At 50.3% G+C, this 16,362-nt stretch overlaps 1 protein-coding gene across 4 annotated transcripts in view; it reads left to right on the top strand.

The window, feature by feature from the left end:
* LINGO1 (leucine rich repeat and Ig domain containing 1) overlaps nt 1-16,362 on the top strand; it is a 156,402-nt gene that overhangs the window by 44,447 nt on the left and 95,593 nt on the right. For all 4 annotated transcript variants that reach the window (XM_030955523.1, XM_030955526.1, XM_030955524.1 and 1 more), the window contains one exon: nt 7,035-7,077. The gene's annotated coding sequence lies outside the window, so the exon portion shown is untranslated. The remainder of the gene's footprint in view (nt 1-7,034; nt 7,078-16,362) is intronic.

The raw sequence follows: 16,362 nt of genomic DNA on the forward strand, positions 1-16,362 counted from the left end.
TCTTGAGATGAAAATAACTTCCTGAACCTCTTATAATGCTTTATTTTCTGCCACTTCTGCTACTCTGAGTGTAATTTGACTGACTAAAGGATCTTGAAGCTAAAGGTAAAAAAAAAACATAAAGTAGACTAATAATAATAATGGTAAAAACTGCTCCTGAGAGGCTGATAAGGGCCTGGAGATTCACACACTGGCCTCGCCTGCCGGGGCAGGTGTGAGCCCAGCTTTTGTTCCCCAGCTCCATAAGTCAGTGCTGGGGGTGGGGACAGCCGGGCTCTGCAAAAATGGGATGTTTTTCGAGAGAAGAAAGATATTGTGTCCCCTGTGATATGGAAATGAGCAGGGAGGTAAGGGCAGGGAGAGAGGATTTCTGATGGTAATGAGGTTTTACACTGGCTTTCTTGCCTTGCCTCCATCCCTCCCTTTCAACTGTAGGATGGGGTTTCAAAGGCTGTTGTATTCTTTTCCTTGGATTATTTGTCTTTTTTTTTTAACCTTGCTGTTGTGGTTTTTAAAGATAAAAGGTGGGAGCTGCAATGGAGGAGAATTTTTCTTGCCCTTCACTGGAAGGGCTGGGAGATCCTGCAGAGCTTGGGTTACTGATGTAAGGATGCCATGAGCTCTCATGGGCAGTTAAATGGGCTTGGGAATGCAATTTCCTCTCCCATCCTGTCCCACAGCCTCAGCGTGGCTGGAGGGGGATGTGACCTGCTGGCTGGAGCAAAGGCTGGTGCCAAACCTGAGCCCATGGTGGCTGTGCCACCCCCAAGCACCATGTCACAGCTCTGTAGCACTGGTGGAAACCAGCCCTTCCACAGCTGTATTCCACTTGTAACCCTTGGATGTCGCTTGTGGCACCTCCTTTGCAGAAACAGCCTTACTTTTCCTTGACATTGCTGAAGGCTGAGTATTCCTCTTGTTCCTAACTCAGCTGCTGCAATATTCCTTGTGACTGTCCAGCAGTTAGGCCTTATTTTAGTCCCAGTTTGCCTAGATTCCAGTCTCCAGCCATTAACTCTGGTCCAGCATTTATCTGCTGCCTTGAGGAATGCTCTGTTTTCCAAAGCCCTTCCTCATGTGGGAAGCTATGCCTCTTGATGGAATGGACTGGACACAAACTTCCTGTGCAAACAGTTTCTGGTGGAATACTAAGGCTTGGGCTCAGTTCAATTTGTTGTGTAAAACGTGGGCTCTTTGCTGAAAAGGAGAACTTTCTCCTCTGCAAAACCAGTGCTGTGAGCCCATGGATGCAGCTCCCAGGGGAACAAGGTGGGGAGCAGACAGCTCGGGGCTTGGAGGGACCTGAAGCTGTTCCTGGGCAGTGGCAGGCCTGCTGTTGGCTCTGTGCTGCCACTGAATTCCTGCAACACCAGCAGTGCAGTGAGGGCCTTGGCAGCCTGGGCAGCTGGGCTGAGCTCCACTGTCAGTGCTTTTCATCTGTTGTTGATCTGAGGAACTTCACTGGGCCTGCCAGGGGAGCTGCCTGCCCCTCCTGCCCCTCCTGCCCCTCCTGTCCCTCCTGTCCCTCCTGCCCCTCCTGCCCCTCCTGTCCCTCCTGCCCCTCCTGTCCCTCCTGTCTCTCCTGCCCTGCAGTGAAGGAGCACTGAAACGTGGCTGCTTCCAGAAAGTGCTGATTCAAGCAAGCTCTGCCAGGCTGCCACGGGTCAGGAGAGCTCCCAGGTCAAATCCGCTCTTGGGGCAGGAGCTGCAAGCAAAGATGCCTCATGGTGAGCTGTGCTGGTGTTAATTCTGGAGCTCCCTTTCTAGCCAAAGCCTTTGAGCTGTGCTGGTGTTGCTCCTCCCACTGCCCAGCAGACATTGCTGCTCAGCTGTTTGGTTTTATCCCTTCCTAATTTTACCAGAAGTGACAGTAAATCCATTCTGTATGCACAGGACTGTGTGGGGTGTTTAAACAATCATTTGCATCCAGATCGGGTGATGGCTTTGGGGTATCTCCTGGCAATGTGGGTTGGTGTGGGATATATCATGCTGTAAAAGTTAACGTTCAGAGCCTGATACTCAATCTGCAAGAGCAGGAGAGCATTTGGCCATGAGCTGTGCTGTGTGGGGCCATCCCATGGCCTGTAGGTGCCTGGGGTTTCAGGGGTGTCACCAAGGGGTGTCAGGGATGTCTCCTATCAGACCTTCCTGCAGATACTGCCACTGAAGGGCTCCCAGGCACAGCCAAGAGTACCTGCACAGCTTGTTGCACATCCACAAGGACCATTAGCTTGGGAGGAGGAGGAGGAGGGGGAGCAAGGGGACGTGGCAGAGGAAGATAAGGCCATGGAGCAGAGGATTTGTGGGAAGTTAATGGGCGTTGAATTGGCATTATGCCCCAGCAGGTTCTCATTTCCCTGGCTCTGTGCTGGCCCATCCCCAGAGCAGAGAGAGGGAGCAGGATGCACCCACAGCTGAGGGCTGTGCCCCAGAACATCATGGCCAGGGAGTGCAGGGAGCCAGAGTTTGTGGCCCTGGGACCTTGGGCACACAGCAGGTGGCAAAAGGGATAAAGCAGAGGAAAATGAGGTTGCTGCACTGCTGCCCCGTGGTTGATGCTGAGGGAGATGCTCCATTTTAAATCAAACTCAGATCAAAGTGGAGATGGCTCCTCTGCTGCTTGGGGATGCACAAGGCTGTGTCTGAGCTCATAACATAAGGGCAGCTTTTACTACTCAAAGCTCTCTGCTTGCTCTGCTTCACTCCTCAATGCCCGCACAACAACCCAGTATTTGCTCTGCTTCATATTCCATTGGCTTAGAAGAACTGGGGGGAGATTGCCATGGCTTCCCCTCTGGGCAGGAGTGGAGGCAGGGCTGCTGCTGCTCTGAACTGGGCAGGATGCTGGCTTTGTAGAAGAGTTATTTTTGAGGCTTCCTTTTTTCTAGCACTGGGGTAGGGTATTCCTCCCATTAGCTCAGCCTGCACCCCCAGGGTAAGTCTCTGATGAGGAGCCAAGGTGCAGCAGGGCTGGGGACTGGCAGCACAGTCCAGCCCCATGGGAAGCACTGCAACTTCCCTCTCCATGGGGCAGGGAGAGGCCATTGCCTCGGCCAAAGCAGAAATGCTCCAGTGTTGTTATCAGGTCTCTGGCTCAGGGGTAATAGCTCTTCTCCTGTGCCTCCTGAGCACTCTCAGAAGCAGCACCATGACTGCTTAATTCCTTTGCTCTTCCCCTGTGTCCTTGACTTGCCACGCTGGGGAGGGCTCAGCCATCCAGGAGCATGAGAGCAGTGCTTGGCGTAGGCTCAGGAGTGTCCTTGATGGGGTGTGCTGGCTTTGGTAGCCACTGGGGAGGGGTCAGGCCTGGGATGTGCCTGCAGGTGCTTTGGCCCTGGCATCTGCATTCACCCTCCTTCATGTCCCCCCCAGAGCTCAGAGCTGCCTGGGACAGGTCTGAGAGCAGCAAGGGGATGTGGGGGGATGGAACCTGCAGGCCACACCCTGCTTGGTCCAGTGGTTTCTGCAAGACGTTTTCCCTGCTCTCATTGCCTTGCTCAGGCCTGGATGGATGAAATGGACTTTACAGCCCCAAATCCCTTAATCTCCAGTCTACTTAGCAGTATTAGCCAGCCTACAGAAGTTATATACACAGTAATTGCACTCAGTGGAGGACACTCTCACAATTTCATGCTGGAAGAAAACGTGTTATTCATTTTCCCCCATCTCCCACCCATCTACGCAGAAGTACCTTGGAACCATGATAGGGATACGTTAAACATGCAGAGAAATGTCATAACTGAAATACAACCTGCTCTCCTGGCAATTAACCCAGGCAGCCTTGCAGAAGCTGTGCAGGGTGAAATCTGCTCAAAGTGGGACCTAAAGCTTCAGCACATCTTAGCTACTAATGCTAAGCAAGTTATGCTAAGCAATTAATATCCTTTACTTCTTTACAGCCCTCCCTTTGTTTTTATTAAGCATCCCTGCTAATACATTTAGCAAAGCTTGCAAAGCCTTTCAAAAAGCATGATCAGCTTCCATAATCTTATATACAGAATGATCACAAGCACCAGACCTAATAGACTCAAAGCTAGTACGATTACCACTGGGTGGAGCAGGAGGTTATAAATTCCTGTGGCTGTAGGTGACCACCCTGGGAGAGTTTCCCACCAGTGTGTTCTCCATCTCTTTTTCCTCTTTTGAACACACAACACATTTCATCCCCATTATGGTGGACAGTGATGATAGTTTCCTTTTATCAATTCATACATGTTTTAATACTTGATGTAAGTCATCATGTTGTGATAATTTTCTTACCAGCATTAAGATTAATTCCAGTTGAAGTAGGTAACAAGTCTTTAACTAGTGTATAATTAGACTGTAACAACTGGCAGGACGTAACAGGAGCTGTATAATTAAAATCATACCCTATAATTTCACTAAAGTTACAAATGCAAATATTCAGATGATTACTTGTATCTGCAATAATATCACCTCCTAATATAAAACCACAAAGGGTCCTTAAGAAAACATATCCTTTTCCAATATATGTAAGTGCAGTTGCAGGGATTTCATCAGCATGTGTTTCAAAATGACAAACATTTTGCTCAGTGTCAAGACATGTCTTGGGCTTTAAGGGTGTTATGGTTGAATCCTTGTTGTTCCCATGTACTGTTTGCCACCTGTGTCCACTTTGTGGTGTCCATACTCTATGGGAAAGAGGATGATTGTATTGTGATTTAGTGCAGCAATTGGCTATGTGCTGTATACTGAAGCATATTATTATTAAGACAGAAACTGTGACCTTGTTGTTAATGGGGTCATAATTGGCCAAATACCACCAGGATTGAAATTCTCTTCCAGTTGTGCTGTCCCAAGCTCCTTTTCACATCTCTGTGGGTAAGGTGCTGTGTTTGCCTACCCTTGTAATTTCTGCCAGTGTGGAGTGTATCCACAGCTGAGTGTGGGTACATCTAAGAGCTGGTGAAAGATTGCCCTGGACTATTCCAAGTGCCTCTCCAATCAGCTGGTGGTCTTTCTCACTAATTTTCTCCCACAGAGGCAATATATCAGACAAGAGCCATTGATTAGTCCCCAGTGCTAATAGAGAGGATTGCAATGGGTGCTCTAATATGCTTAAATCACTTGTTGTTGCACTTAGTTTATTTAGGAACACTTCAACATCTATACCGTTTAGGACTCCCAATCCTGTCCCTGTAATACTGGTTGCTTCCCTCCCTGTTTCCTTTGAAGGGAGATGAGCAGGGAAAGGGTAATCACTCCTGGGTCAACACTTCACAAGTGATGTTAATTGTATACTATTACTTCTTAAACTATTATCTGTCATCACACAACAACTGGTATTAAGTCTTGAGCAGCAGCTGGTATTATCAAGGCAATGAGACCTGTCCTTCTGCTTACACTCTGCCCAGGCTAAATTATAAACCTTATCTGATGGACCCCAGAAAGCAAGAGCCTGCCTGTCAGGTGTTTCAGGAATTGGGAACCTTGTTCCTATATAATCTAGGAAAACTATCTTCCCTTTGGATTTGTTAACTTTCCACTAATCCGGATCATCCATCATTTTTATCCTTAGCTATGCTGTAGCAGTAACAGAGTCAATAATACCAAGAGCAGTGAGATGTCCCATTCATTCTTAGCTGATGTGAGAGTTTTTCCAGCAGTCCGTCATTTGTCAGCTGGCTGGCTAGTTACCACCTGCTTGATGGGAGAATGGTGTATCCATCTTTTTTTTTTCCTAAACTTTTAACAGCAAAATAGGAACATAGTAAGATGGTATATGGTGCTTCCCACTTGGGTTCCAGTTTGTATTTTCATGAGAACATGTTAATTGAAATGTCATCTCCAGGTTGTATATCATGGACCTGTATTTCTAGATGTGTGGGCTGATACCATTCAGCTTATTCTGTTATTTTCAAACCTCTCCTGCATATATATGATGTATTGTGTCAACCATTCATCAGATGAGATCAGTAGGTGTCTTAACTGGGTATTACCTTCTTTAATAAGGCCCTGTGTCAGCCTTTCTTGTGGGAAAGGCTTCTACCCAGCCTGGTAACTGATGTATTATCACTAACAAATGTAGTCATTGCTGCTATATCAGGCAAGGCACTTCCTTCCTTAATTTCTGTAGTGGCCTTGGTTTGTGGCTGGACAATATATTACAGCAATTTCTCTGAGTAGCTGGAGCTGATTCCAGCACTTGTGTATTTCTTCTCCACTTGATACTTTCCCCCCAATGATGTGAAAAATCCTCGTTCTTTCCATAGCTTTGCCATTGTGTGGCACACCCTGAGAGCATACAGTGAGTTTTTTGGCTCGTTTCCATTTTCTCAGTTGCTCTGTACATGTCAGGGCTGCCAGTTCACCCTGTCCTTGCTGGGAGTGTGTTGTGGTTGCACTAAGCAATTAATACCCTTTATTTCTTCACAAGGTGAGGAGCCAGTCCCTCATCTTTACAGCTGGGTGTTTGTACGTCCCACGCCTGGTGCTGCTCCTGTTTGCAGAGCTGATAACTGATGGCAGAGAAGACTTTACTGTCTGAGGAATACTTATGCAAACAAGCACAATGGCTTAATAGGGAACACCCAGAGAAATCTCCAAAGAAAGCACCATAAATTCCTCTTCCTGTGGATTTATGGGGAGATTTTTCACAGATATTTATGGTTTCCCAGGTGCGTTGTTGTGACTCCTTTGAGCAGATTTGCATGGCGTGCTCCAGGAGCTGATGAGAGGGGAACACTGATGGGGCAGCCCAGTGTTCATACCAGGATGGTAATGATGGGCATGGCTCCTTAATCCCTTGGTGAATTCCTCTTGTGTGCAGCAGCTGGAGCTCTGCCAGCACCAGCTGAGCACCTGGAGAGCACCTGGCAAGCAGGGCTGGGTGGATTTAGGTGGCCCTAATCAATTTAGATGGTCCTGGTGCAATGCCAGGGTAGGTCACTGCCACAGCCCTGTCTGAACGTGCTGCACCATCCACCCCTCCAGGGCTGGGCCACACCAACACTCCCCTGCTGCTGACCACAGCCAACCCACTGAACCACATCTCTTCTCCTCTTCCTTTCCAGGTTCCTTGCCTCACCAGCAGGTCCTTGTAGGCTTTCAGCTCTGGTAAGTGCAGTTGTGTTTTCTCCTCACTGAGTCTGTTGTGAAAGTGTCACCTGGGGTTGGAAGGGCACTGGGGCTGGGCACCATCACTGCTCCCCAGGCAGGTGGAAGAGCCTGAGTGTGCCCCTGTTGAGGAGCCAGTTCCTGCTGCACTTCATCCCAGAGTTATTTCCCCTGTGTGAAAATACACTGAGATGTGTCTATCAGTGCCCTCCCATAGTCCATGAAGGGAAACTGTGTGGGCATCTTTAATCCTTCCTGGATAATCTTTGTTGCATGGGAATTGAAAACTTTGGTGATTGGCGTGATGACTGTAATAAAAGCTGGGAGGTATTTCCACTGGGTATGACTTCAGGAGACCTCAGGGGAACAATAAGAAGGTGAACTGATGGGTGGAAGGAGAGCATAGCCTGCCTGGGGACCTTTGCACAGGAGCCAGGCTCAGAGGAGCATTCAGGCCCTGGAAGAAATGTGAATGTGAGAAGCTGCAGTCCTGGCTGCAAGCTAGTGTTGTCACCTGTAACCTGTACAGGAATGTGCTCCTCTCAGGCCACCCTCTCTGCCACCAGGCACGCAGCTGACTCTCCTGAGGGACTAATGGGTAGAAGGATAACATTTCTGGGCTTTCTCAGGCTCAGGTCCCTGTGCCATTCATTGTTTGATGTTTTCACACTTCTAAAGTCCCCATGGGTTTTCTAACCTTACCTCTAACCCAGCAGAAAGGGTCCTGGTTCTGTGCTGAGGTAAATTAGCAGAGGTTTCTCGCAGTCAGCATGACTACCATGCATTGTGTCATCTTCACCTTTGTCCTCTTGATGTGTTTTTTTTTAATTTATCAAAAAAGCAGCCTCTTTGTTTGATGCTCTCTGTTGGTTTGATTAAGTCCTGTGGAAGGCACTGACATCAGCCATGTGCTCAAGGATTTGCCACCAATGTCCCAGGTTGCATGGCCTTGTTGAACTTGAAGGGTTTTCTTTTCTTTAGCTGCAAACGTTTCACTGCTTGGGGCCTAAAATTATTGAAGGGAGGACTGTTACAGTGATCTCAGGGTTTTGGGGTGCTGCTGGCATGACCTTGCTCTGAGACAGAGCTGTTCTACAACAGGGACACCACTGTCTGGGGCGTATCCAACCATGGCAGGGGGCAAGGGAAAGTTGTGGATCCTGGTGCCTAGGGAGCTGCCCTGATGTCCTCTCCTTGTGCATCCATCTCACTGGAGGGCATCAGGCATGGTGTGAGCTTACCCCAAAAGCTGCTCCTCACTCCTAAACTGTGCAGAGACTCCTCATCTGTGATGCATTGCTCGTGACCTTGGCAGCCTCAGCTGGGAGCAGCTCAGGCCCTTGGGAGAGCTGTGCTGTCTTGAGGAAGGAGCATTGCCATATTCCAGCACGTGGAGAAACTCCAGCCAAGAGGCTGATGAACCAATCAAGAGATTTTTCTGTGTCAGGGCTGTGTTACATTGGGAAGTGAACATACAGCTTTGTCTTCCCAGACAATTTCTGCAGGAACAGCTCTGGCCACACTCCCTCCCTCCAGCAACAAAAAGCAAGTGTCTATAGCTTCAGAGTGGCGACAGGCAAGACAGGACCCACTGGTCCTCCAAAAAGGGGAGAAAGTGAAAATGGCCTGGAAGAGGGGGCAGTGGGGGAGAAGTGGCCATGGTGGTAGAGCTGCCTCTCCTGACACAACGTAATCAGCTCATGGCTCCTTCTCCCCAATCCTCTTACACCCCTCCCCTCGCACATCTCTCCCCAGACATGGCCATGTGTGTTAGCAGAGATAAAAGCTCTCTTCCCACACGGGCTCTGCTTCCCCAGCATGCTTAATCATGAGCCAATGTGGCAAACAGCCTTCCTGAGAGGAGAGCCCCGGGCTTGGCTCTTCACTCTCCCTCCCTGCCTCCTGCCTTTTGCCTGGGCTCCCACTCTCCTGCACCCCGGGGCTCCCCGCACGCCCCTGCAGCCTGCACAGCCATCACGTGCCTCTGACAAATGAGCTTCATCTGCACCCAAAATTAATCACATTGTCATGCTGGCAGAGGATGAGGCAGCTGTGCTGAAATGCCTGAATCCCTGGCTAATTTATCACAGGGGCTGGATGCAGAGCTGCTCCGCAGCTCCTGCCGCATGGGGACATGCTCCGGAGAGGCAGATGGGGACAAGGAGCTGTGAGGCTGGGGAGTGAAAGCTCAGGAGGACACATTCTCCTCCTCCCCAGAGCTCAGCCACTGATTTTCAAACAGGAGAACCTGGTGGGAGATTGCTGGTGCCCAGGGCTGATGCTGCTGGTGATGGCCTGGCTCCTCTGAGCCACCTCAGACCTGGAAGCTGATGAGTCCTCCTGCACTGGAGCATGCTCAGGAACCCGGAGCAGAAGACTACTGAAGGAAATGGATATAAGGGAATTATTCCAGGATTTCCAAAGCTATGGTCTTTGTGGATGGTGGAAGGAGGAGGCAGCCAGCCAGGCTGATGTGTCTTGTTCACTTCATTGCTCCAGTTTTGCTCATCAGAAGCAAAGTGTTCACTGGCTGTGCCCGTGGTGCCTGTGATGGGCTGGGATCAGCATGGAGAACCAGTTCCAGCGCCAAGGGCTTCCAGCTGGACCAGTTCCTGTACAGGATGTCAAGGATGGGGGCCAGTTGTGATGTTTGCTCCTGGTGTTGTGCATCTTTCTGGGATCCACATCATCCTGCTTGCCAGCTGCTCCTCTCCACTTCAGTGTGGGTTTGCTGGGCAAACTCTCTTCTCCTAAGTCCATCCCTACGGACGTGGGTTTCTCCAATATAGACACCCTTGCTTGTCTTGTGGTAATTAATTACTAATTCCAGACCAGACTCAGCTCTGGAGTGCTCGTTAACTAATTGGATGCCTTCCAGCAAATCCCAGCAGTCCCTGCACAATGGGAAAGTCATGCATTCCTTGTCTGCTTCCTCATTGCTTTGTCCCCCATGGTCGATGGGAGCACCTTGGAAGAGATCCACTGGGGCTGCTCTCCTGGAGCTGCTGGCAGCACAGCAGGTCCTTCCTTGGGAGTGCACAATAATGGACAGCAAAGCAAAGCAACATACAGGTGCCCTGTACAGTGACTGGTGGCATCCTCTGCTGTGCTCCCCACTGCTGGAAGAGGCTGGAAACCTGCTCTGCCCACTGGTCTCTAAGGGTTTCACACCAACTCTCTTTGCAGATGTTGTTGGATGTGGGTTTTTTCCTCAGAGCCTGCCAGAAGTGCTGGAAAACTGTGCAGTCTGAAGCTCTGTGTTGCTTGTTTTGCTGTCATGGGGAGAACTGGTCCCATGTTTTTAGAGAAAAGAGGCTTTTATCCATAAAATTGAGCCGGTGGTGCTCCCAGCAGCTTGCCCAGGCAAAACAGTGAATGGCTTTTGTTAAAACTTCAAATCTTAACTCACAAGAGCATGGACTCCTTTAGATCAGCCATAAGCTGGTGCACAGATAAACATGGTGTTTTAAGGAGGGAGAAGGGGTGTTTTGGTCTCCTGTGCCTGTGAGGGCCCCGTGGGGTCTCCGGCCACTTGGCACCAGCAGTCATGGGCAGCTGAGCTAGAGACAGTGGAAAGCTCAGTCTGAGCATCTCTGAGCCTCATCCACAGACCCTGCAGCCTGCTGTGCTGACCCAGGAGCTCTGCTACCTCCTCACCTGCATGCTTCAGAGTGGATTTTGGGGCTGGGCTGTGCTTGTGACTGTTTCCAGGCTCTTTAGAGAGGCAGATGTGTGCATGCCTGTGAGCAGGAGACATGTCTGATCTGATGTTCATCCTTATTTCAACTCCCCCAGGGCCTTTGGGGGATGATGCAGCCTTCAGACACCACAGAGGAAAGAGTTACAGTTCTCTTGGCTCAGTTGCATGCTCAGAGTGAGCTGCTGCCAAGGCAGGGGCTCCCATGGGTGCCACCCCTAACCCTGGTGACATGGTGATGGGTCCTGGTGGTCAGCACTTGTTGAGGCTGCTTTATTTTTTTCCTATATTTTTTTAAGTCAGGGCTGCAGCTGAGGTTTTGTAGGCACCCCTTTGCCAAAACATGGCTGGCTTGTGCCCCCTGTTGAGTGGAGAGGCCAGGGAGAAGCTGGGAAGCAGCTGAGATGTGACATGGGGAATTGGAGATGTGTGGTGACACCAGAGCAAGAATTGGTCAGAAAACTTAGGAAATTACAGCTCGGGTTTCCAGAGTGTGTTGAGAGGGTGGAAGGCAGAGCCTGGAGCAGAGAACATCGATGCTGGGAGGCTCCAGGAGATGCCTTTGCTTGGGCTGTGTGAGGAAGAGTGTTGAGGGTCAGTCCCAGGTCTCCCTGGGAGGTGGCTGGGACAGGGCAGGACCTCCTGCCAGAGTCAGGCCTGGAGCCACTGCTGGCTCTGCTCAGCATTTACCATCCCCTGGCCTGGGAGGGAGCCCAAACACCGCTCCAGGAATGGCTGAGAGAGGCATCTCCAGGAGCACAGGGGATGCTCCAAGGATGCTGAGCCACCTCAGCAGCGGGTAACACTTGTGTGCCCAGAGAAAAGGCTTTTCCAGACTCTGTGAGAGCGTGGGGAAAGCCTCTTGTGGCTGTTTAGAAGCACTTTGCAGTTGGAGGTGCCCAAGTCTTTAGGACTCAGAGTGCAGTTTCTGAAAGGACCTGTTCCCTAGAGATTCAGAGTAACTGACTCTGCAGATCCCTGTGTACCAGCAGGCAGGGCAACACTCAAGGACTTGTCATGGCAGGGCTGACACCAGCCTGCTTTTTCCTAGGTGTAAATAACTGTGCCACAAATTACATCAGACTTTGCTATCCATTAACAACTGCTCCTTTGATCTTTTGTCAGTGTGAAGGAACTGGAAGAGTTTCTTTGGGTCTAGTAAATTGGATATCTCCTGGCCCTCTGTCTCTTGTAGAACCCACATGGATGTAAAGGATTTAGTGGCATCTTGCATTTTCCTCTGTTGGGGCACAAATAATGGTATTTCACCCTGGCACCCAGTGCTGCAAAACCCCACACCCACATTTTGGAGAGGGCTGTGCTGTGAATCCCCACCTGTGCTCCTCTGAGCTCAGCCTTTGGGGGTTGAGCATGGTTTGAGAAGGGTTTGGCATGGTTTGTGTGGGGTTTGGCATGGTTTGAACCTACTGCACTTTTGGACAGAGCTGGAATCACCAGCCTCTCTGGCACACCCCAAAGCCAGCTCCAGGGAGCTGCAATACCCTGGTGTGACTCAGCCTGATTTCTGGTCCCTCTCATTAAACACCCAGCTGTTGAGATCTTCTATCTGTATTCAAATTGAGACTTGGCAGGCTTAGGTAGCAGGGAGCTCATCTCGGTGACCAATAAGATCTGTTGAGCTCTTAAAGCAAACTCATCATCCCTCAGGAGGATGGGCAGGATCTGAGCACACCACAGATGCTTTCATGGGCTGAGCTGGTGAGATTGGGTGGGAAACTCTGCTGTGTTACTGCTGGTGTCCAGCCCATGGGAGCTTCCTTAGAGATGGGGTCTCCAGACACTAAAAGAAGTACCCAGAGCCCCCTAAGGCACACAGGGGCTACATTTTGTGCCGAGATGTTGAACGGAGAAGAGGGCTCAGCATCTGAAGATTTTCCAGGCACTGTCTGAGCTGAGCCTAAGGATAACCGCCTCATCACACTGGAGCTGGCAGGAGAAGATGGCTGCTCCCCTAAATTCCAGATTTGTCCATCACTAGCGATAACGCAGCGAGAAATAAATGTCACTTACAAAATTTATGGGAGAGCAGCTTTGCTAGTCTCCTTTTTTTAAGGTTATACTAAAAATTAAACCACATTTCGCCCCAAGGGGGAGCGGCAGGCTGTCACCGTAACAAATGTGCCGGTGTGTCACGGAGCAGCACACATGTGTGTGCACACAGCGTTCGTTCGAGAGGCAGGGCGGCGCAAGCCGAGCCGCTCACGTGGCTGCTTAGCTGAGGAAAATCGTTATTTTTGTACTTACACTTTAGACGGCACTTTCCTGGCCCCGTAAAAGAAAAAAAAAAAAAAAAAAAAAAAAAAAAAGAAAAACAAACATAAAAAGAAAAACATGGGAGAGTTACACAAGCTCAAAACTCACTATAAAACCTGCCGCGTGAGTTCTTCATGCAGCGGAAGCGCGGGCTCCTCCCGCTCATGGAGAGCATCCCATGCCGGCAGCATGGGCGGGACGGGATCCCGCAGCCCCATGCCGTAGGCACCATCAGCTCGCAGAAGGTGTTGTTCTAAGGTTAACCAGGGATCAGTGTGGCTTTGAGGACTGTTTTCCCTCCTTGCCCCGAGCTCTCCCGGCCGCTCCCGTGCCGTGTCTGGACGGGGCGCTCCGGCTGGGGACGTTCACCAGCTGTGGCAGCGAAGCTGATGCGATTGAGGGCTTTTCTCCCCCTCCGCTCTGCGCTCATTAACGTTCCCCCGCTGAGGAGTTCAGAAGCGCCGCCTCATCTCGCCGCAGCTGTGGTTTGTGACGGGCGGGCGGTGCAGGGGGGAACTGCCCCCGACTCTGTGGGTTCAGTCCGGGCAGCCACAGGGCACAGAGCGAGGGGACATGGCTGAGAGCCGCTGCAATGCAGTGCGGTGCCACCGACCGCACTGTGCCCGCAAGGAGTCCTATTTCTGGCGGCCACGGGGAGCTGGGCAAGGCAGATGCCCTGGTTGAGGGAGGGTGAGGCTGCCTGCCTGCAAACGGAGACCTACAAACAGCTCCTCTGTGGTGTCACAACCCCGTCCTCTGCGCAGGCAGGGAGAGAACCCAATTTTGGAAGCCTCCTTCCCAGATCTCACAATCGAGAATCAGGAGAGATATTTTTATTTGGTCTTACAAGTAGGTCTTGAGACGTCTCTAAGTGGGTGCTTCATCGTCTGTGTAGAAATAAAACCCTCCCATGCGCCACCCAAAGCCCTTCACAGCAGCCAGCCCGAGGCTTTGCCCTGCTGCCTCTACTCTGTGCTCTCCTTTTGCTCCGTGTCCCTGGCCAGCTCTCCTGGGGGCACCCAGAGCAGGCTGACATGAGTTCTGACCCCTGCCCAGCAAAATTTGATGCAGGAGATGCTTCTAGACTTTCTGTGGTGGGTCCCAGATGTCTTTTTAGTCACCTGAAATGTGTCAGTCTGTGTTGAACCAAAGAAGAAAAGTGTGCTTGATGATTTTTTTTCCCCCTGAATATTTTAATTCTTCCATCCAGAAAACCTGATTCTCCCTGGAAATTGTGTTTCCTGTTTGAAAACAGGTTGTTAACACCACTCAGCACTACAGAGGGCTGCTTTTCCAGGGGCTAATACTTAAAGATTGACTGATTTCAATATCTAGCACGCTACATCCTCTGATTCAGCCTTTTCCTTGCATCATCAGGGCTTTTGTGCTTTTCCTTTCTCCGATGTGGATCCTCTGATGCCTTGTGAGACCCAGGCTCCTGCTGCAGCCTGGCTCAGCTGAGCTGAGGAAGACCTCTCCACTCTGTCTGCCTGGCTATTTCCATGAAACCTCCAGGAATTTAATAACTTTGAGATTTTCAGCTGTCACTCACAAGCTGTTGAATTTGACTGCTGAGTCGGAGAGTAATTAGGGTAGACAGACAAACACGTGGAGCACGTGATGGCACAAGACTTGTTTTCTTAAGGAAACCACCCCAACAAAAAAAAGGAAAAAATATCTAAAAATACCTCTTTTCAATTTTTTTGCCTTGTTCTACCTGCAGATAGCTCTTGACTGGCAGTAAGGGAATGTGGGCTGCCTTAGTGTGATGACACCCAGCACTGGGTGCTGTGTGCGCAGGATGGGTGTCCTTGTCCCTACACTCCTTGGGGACACGGGGCTGAGAGCTCAGCATGGTGACTCTGGTCCCTTTGAGGTGACATTGGGTGTGAATGAAGGATGTGACTCGAGCATCTCCAGCAGTGCTGTGCTATTTCAGGGCAAACCCATCAACTCAGAACCATCTTTTATAAATAAAGGAGGTTTTAATTAAAACCACAAATTGTTAACAGTCTAGTACACTGCATTCTGCCAAATAGCAGAGCATTCTTGAAAGTACCTGTTAAAATACTGAATGGTGCTGCCATTAAGGGATTTTGGCTGGCTGGCCAAAGGTCTGTGTCCTGCTGCAGGACACTGGAGGTGTGCAGGAGGTGCAGGATGTCTCGGCTGAAGCAGCCAACATGGGGTTTGGAGGTGATGCCTGATTGCTTTGTGTGCCCTGTCTTGCCCTTTGGAAGGGGGACACCAGCATCAGGAGCAAAGAGTGGGCAGGGTTGTGCCAAGGGAGCTACTGAGCCTCTTACTGTGTAGGGAGGAATGGAAGATGCTGCCTAAGGCTTGTAGTGGAGCCTCATGCTGCAGGCAGAAACAGGCAGGAGGAGAAGGACGAGGGCTGCTGCTGAAGGCTGCAGTTCCTGGTCGAATCTCTGCCCTCCAGGGGCCAGCTTTGTGTCTGGGATGCTCAGAGAAACCCAGCCCCACACAGCTGCCTGCCCATGCCAGCTTTTATTCCCTTTACCCGCTCCTCTCTCTCAGTGCTGGCAGGCAGCCCAGTGCCAGGCTTTTTATGGTTTTCTTTTTGTCTTTTTCAATGAGAATAAATCTTTTATCTGTTGACTGTGAGACTGTGCTGCAAACAGAGTCGTACAGATCTTGTGGGTTTTTATAGCCACCTCCATCTTCCAGGTTGATGGTTTGCACTTTGGTCAGTGCCCAGAGCTGGCACTGCTGGCTTGGATGGAGATTAACCCCAGCTGCTCCATGCTGGAGACTGAGATGCAGGGATGGAGACCTGCCCTGCCACCCCCATGATGTTGTCTCTGCTTGCCTTGTACTGAGTGTAAGAGGGAAGGGGAAGCATGTGGCTGGAAAGAGGCAGACATAGAGCAAGGAAAAGCAGCTCATTTTGCTTAATTATGACTGACTGTGACAGCCTGCATCTTTAGTTTGAAAAGTATCTGTGAGGTATGGGCTGCTTCTCTCAAACAGGATAATTATGTTAATTAAAATGCTTTCTTTATGGCAGTTCTGATTAATAAAAACAGTTCCAGTGCTCTCTTTAAACGCGCTAACCTTCTGTTGTGCGGGAAAACTGGCTTTTCTCAGCAATTTATGACTTTTAAAACAGATTAGAGTGGGACAGCCTGCTGCTTTCACACAGTAACGCTTCCTCCCCGGGGGAGAGCAAGGCAGCCCACCAGCACAGTGCCCTGTTCGTGGGGAACAGACGGAGCGGAGCACTCGGGCAGCGACGCCGGAGCAGGCAGCAACATGTGCCCGTGTGGGAGCGAGGGATGGGAGGCGTCACAGAG

Source organism: Camarhynchus parvulus, chromosome 10 (assembly GCF_901933205.1).
Source record: "Camarhynchus parvulus chromosome 10, STF_HiC, whole genome shotgun sequence".
NCBI lineage: Eukaryota > Metazoa > Chordata > Aves > Passeriformes > Thraupidae > Camarhynchus > Camarhynchus parvulus.